The sequence below is a fragment of the Pecten maximus genome, chromosome 3 (genome assembly GCF_902652985.1).
Source record: "Pecten maximus chromosome 3, xPecMax1.1, whole genome shotgun sequence".
In the NCBI taxonomy this organism is placed as follows: domain Eukaryota; kingdom Metazoa; phylum Mollusca; class Bivalvia; order Pectinida; family Pectinidae; genus Pecten; species Pecten maximus.
Window position 1 is genome coordinate 219,868 of NC_047017.1, and position 5,332 is coordinate 225,199.

Sequence of the window (5,332 nt, forward strand, 5' to 3'; positions counted from 1 at the left end):
TCATGGACTTCTTAAAAATGTGAAATCTTTTATACATGTTAGTCAATATAAAATGTTTTCCACAAAAGACATTGAATTTGCATTCCTTTCATTTAACATGAGCCAATCACAAATGCGATGCGTTGTAGTGTATACAAAACCTACTTGTCCCTTTTCACATTTTATACCATAATGGAGGACTACTTGATAGCACTTGTAAATGTAAATGAAAAACTTGTTATAATGGGAGATTTTAATGTAGATCTAAGGAAAACTCGGCAAAATACTTTTGTAAGGTTTATGGAATCAACATTTCAATGTACACAATGCATTAATCAATCAACAACTAAAAGGAAAACGCAGTTAGACTTAATATTTACAAAATTCACAGAGAAAAAAATTTTGATCTGAAAGCTTATTGGTCTGATCATAACATGATATATTGTGCTGTAAATTTTTAAAACCCGCTTGGAACATTTGGTGATTGAACTCGCATGCTTCTCAATACTGAGATGTATGGCAATTATATCACCTTGGCTGTTTGTACTTCGGTTTTCACCATTCTTTATCAGGTACATATGATTCCTATGTAGTTTCCCCACTATATTTGAGTCATGTGAAAATGATTTCCAATATACAGTATTCGGCCCAATAAGCACCATAGTGTGCTGAAAAATTAGGATATCTGGAGTGTCAGTTTCGTTGAACAGTACATGTACTAGAAGCAGCTGTACATTTAGGTCTTTCCTTGAGTATAGCTAGTAGACAGTTTCAAAAACTATACATGTTTCCTTACATATGATTCCTTAAATAGAAAGGACGTGTTTTCATGATGTCTTGAGAACTTATAGAAGAAAGAAAGGGAGGGGAACATTTATAGGGACATAGCTGCTTATTGGGTTGAATACAGTATTCCAGTATTCAATTTATTTTACACAAAACGCATGTGAATTTAAAATTGTACATCTGTGAGGCCGACTCCCAGGGGCCCAAGGCGTGGGGCAAAAAGGGGTCAATTTGGCAAAAGTGATATAAACGACTTCTTCTGGAACTAAGTACTGGATATCACTCATTTGACTGGTAGCATCCTTATGGGATAGGGATTCAAAATAGTACAAATGGTGGGGACTGATCTCTGGAGCCTTGAGGTGCCAAAAAGAGTCAAGTTGGCTTAATTGATATAGATGGCCTCTTCTCTGAAACTAAGTAATGGATATCTCGCATATTTGACTGGTAGCATCCTTATGGAGTATGGATACAAAATTGTACAAATGATTTGGCTGACCCTCTGGGAGCCAGCTGTCTAAAAGGGGTCAATTTGGCTAAGGATACATAAGCGACTTTTCTAAAACTAGGTTATGTTCATCGCTCATATTTGATTGGTAGCATCCTTATGGGTAGGGATTCAAAACTTTAAAAATGGTGGGGCTATATGGCAATTGATATTAATGACTTCTTCTCTGGAACTAAGCGATGTATGACATTGATATTTCAGTGGTAACATCCCAGGAGGCTGAGGTTCAAATTTATACAAATAATGCCCTCTGGGCCTCTTGTTATTGGGTTGTGATTAAAAATTGCCTGACCTCTTGAATTGCTGGACAAATTTACTTCATTCAGGGAGGTGGGGGTACCTATATGTTAGCCCCTACCAAGTTTGCTTTTATCTTTTGAAATATCTGTGGGCAGTATAGAACAATGAAAGTGTTACAAATGTGCCCTGCTTCAATAGCTAAAATAGTTATGCAATGCACAATCTATCCCCACCAAATATTAGGCAAAACTCAATCCATACCTCCATTCATCTTATACATAGCAATGTGTACACGGACATAAAACTCACAAAAATAGTAAAACCCCAAATTCCTTATTTTGTGCATATCCTACTCCCATGGTCTTCCTTTCTACCAACTTTCATGGAAATCCGTCTCAAAGAGGTAAAGAGACAACCTGTTTATGGCAGCAGTAAGAATATTTTAGCTTAATCATTACACTTGCTGATCAGACTTCACAAATGACAACTAAAACATAAGTATATGAAGATCTTTTAATTGTAAGCAAGAAGAATGGACATAAATTATATAAAGAAACAGCAACTATTTTAGACCAAACAAACATAAATATATGAAGATCTTTTAATTGTAAGCAAAAAGAATGGACATAAACTATATAAAGAAACAGCAACTATTTTTGACCAAACAAAACTTTCTACTGGTTGTTCTAAGCTTAAGCAAAACTGTATCACAAAATCTTGTCAAAATCATTAGCATTAGATCACAAACTCAGGAACATTTCATGGTCAGATTACAATATTTTTAGAGCATACTTTTTTATGAAGTCAATTGATCTGAATTGTCAAGTACCTTTGAAGAGTCCTAAATTATCTCCCTTAGATTAATACATTCAGTAGATGACGTAGTAAACAAAATAAAGACATTTCATCTTTTATATTTTTTCAAAAGCTGACTTTTAAAATGCACCTTAAACATGTTCTGTAAACTAGTCTACATATATCAATAAACAGTGGGATACATATAATATTTTTAAAAATATCTCGATAAAAAAAGATAGTATCTATATAAAAAACCAGACCAAATTTCAAGCAAAGAAGTCTATATATTGAAACAGATATTCCATACTTATTGAATATTTGGATACATTTTTTTAACCAACAAAAAATATAGCTACTGATATAACAAAGATTTCAAAAGGCACATATTCTCAAGAAATACTGGCAAGTTTCATTTAATGTTAGCATTAATAATAATCTCCTGATGCAAAACCTAAACTACAAATTATGATCAGGTTCTCAGCATTTGTTGATCAACATAACACACAAACAAGTTTTAAACTGTGATTAATTTTTAAAAACTGGTAAAGGCAAGTAAACGCAAACAAACAAAAATGAGCACAAAACTCAAAACAAAAAACACAAAACGAAACAGAATGAAAGTAATGCAAATGCAGAATAAACACGATTGAGGAAATGTTAAACGTTTTAGGATCTGTACCTTGTCTATACTACCTTGTATGAACTCTAAATGCTGGTTTACTTGCAGATGTAGTAGTTTCCTTCTGATTTTACAAATTATCACTTAAATATTTTTTGTAAGGAATTTGATTTTTTGACATAAATCGATATCTATTACAAAAAAATAAATCCATATTTGACTTTAAAACATCAAACTCACAACTATTGTATATTTTACAACTATTGTATATTTTATGTTTGAAATTCCTAACTTGTTGAAAATTTGAAGAACTTTAAGCACCAAAACCGGAGTTTCTTTTGTTAAGACATGTCTGCTGGTTGCACATTCTAGTAAAAGGATGCACAATGGAAGATTTGAAGAATTACATAGTATATGGTTAATATTTTTCTGAATAATCAAAATACATGAATACCAATAGTATGCTAGAATCACTTAAAAAGTTGTCACATATCACAAAATCAGATGAATCTAAAACAACAGATCAACACTATTTCAAATTTACTCATAAAAATAACACAAAGCACAGGTAAAATATTTCAAATGTACATGTGTAAACCGAACCTGTGTAATCTAAACACCCACTCATACTGAACATGTAAACATCAACAAGTCTATGGTTGTAATGTTTTAAACAAGAGGCCCAAGGGTGTTAACTGTTATCTGTCTCTAAATACCCTTGTACTATTGTAGTACATGTATACATACTCAGTAGCAAGCTTTAAGTATAGTGGCACTGTTGGCCATGGCGGCCATTGTGGATTTTGGACCAACCAGAAAATAAACAATACTTGGTAGGGACGATCTCACGATCATCTCAGGTAAGTTAGAGCTGAATCCCACTGTTGGAACTTGAGAAGAAGTTTGAAATAGGTGTTGTTCAGGAAAACCATGATTGCGCAATCATGTTACAAAATGGCCACATGCATGGCTGCCATGTCAAAGTTTTTATGAGGCCGAAAAAATAACAGCACTTTGCTGGCTCCCCTTCCTTAATATCCTCACCAATTTCCAGTTCAATGGCACCAGTGGAACTGGAGAAGAAGTTTGAAATATATTTTCAAGATGGCCTCCATGGTGGCCATCTTGGATTTCAGACCGACCCGAAAAATATCAACACTTGGTCAGGACCATTTCAGGATCATTCCAGGCAAGTTTCAGCTAAATCCCACGACGGACAAAGCACGATGACTATAGGTCATCCTAACCCTTCGGGTCAAATGACCTAAAAATCCATTTATATAAAAAGCAAATCATATAAAAAAGGAGATTGGACATCAACATTAAAAATGATACAAAGAATTTTTTCTTTAAAATTGTGAAATGGGTTTAAAATCATGTATCAAAAAGCAAGACAGCAAATATTATATATCATTATAACAGGACCATGGTAATAGAAAAGAGAAAAGAACAAGAGGCCCAGACGGCCTGCATCGCTCACCTGGATATTATGGCAAAATACTGTAATACAAGTTATATTTCAAATATTTTTTGAACTGCCTCTCCAAACAATGGTTCAAACTACAGGTGGATTAAATCCTGTCAAATGAAAAAGAAAATATTTTTTTGATGCTATATTTCCGCTTTCTCTCGCCCCAATGGTGTCGCATCCTTCATTTATACAACATTGCCAAATATTTCTCCAGAAGTTTCATCAAAATCCATTTAGTTGTTCAGGACTAGTAGCGGTCAAAAAGATTTATCCTTCAGGCAAGGCGAGGTAAAAAAAAAATAATAATAATATATTTCAAAGGGCAACAACTCTGTATGTTACTATCAAATAATTATCATTTCAAAGTATTTGAGATCTTGTCGATATACAAAGTTTCATCGAACTTGCTTGATATTTACTCCTGTAATCATGTTCACAAGTACAATAACAATACTATTTATTACAAAGGGCAATAACTCTGTAAGTTACTGTTGAATAATTCCCATTTTCAAACTTGTCCGAAATCTTGTTGATATCTGACTGCATACAAAGTTTCATCACTCGTGTGGCTAATATTTTGATACTTTTCACTCGTGCTGCGCACTCGTGAAAAATATCAAAATATTAGCCCCACTCGTGAAATATATTTGGTATCACTGAAGACACTGTTAGATATCCTCTATTTATGTCAATAAATTTTCTAGTCCTTCATTCCAGCATACTATTGGCTTAATATCAGGTCTTGGTGACACTATCGCATAATCATTGTTTAAAGATTTAAGCCTATTTCACCCTGTGACCTTGAATGAAGTTCAAGGTCATTCATTTGAACAAACTTGGTAGCCTTTCACCCCAGCATGCTACAGGCCCAATATCAAGTCTCTGGGCCTCTTGGTTCTTGAGAAGAAGTTGTTTGAAGATTATAGCCTAT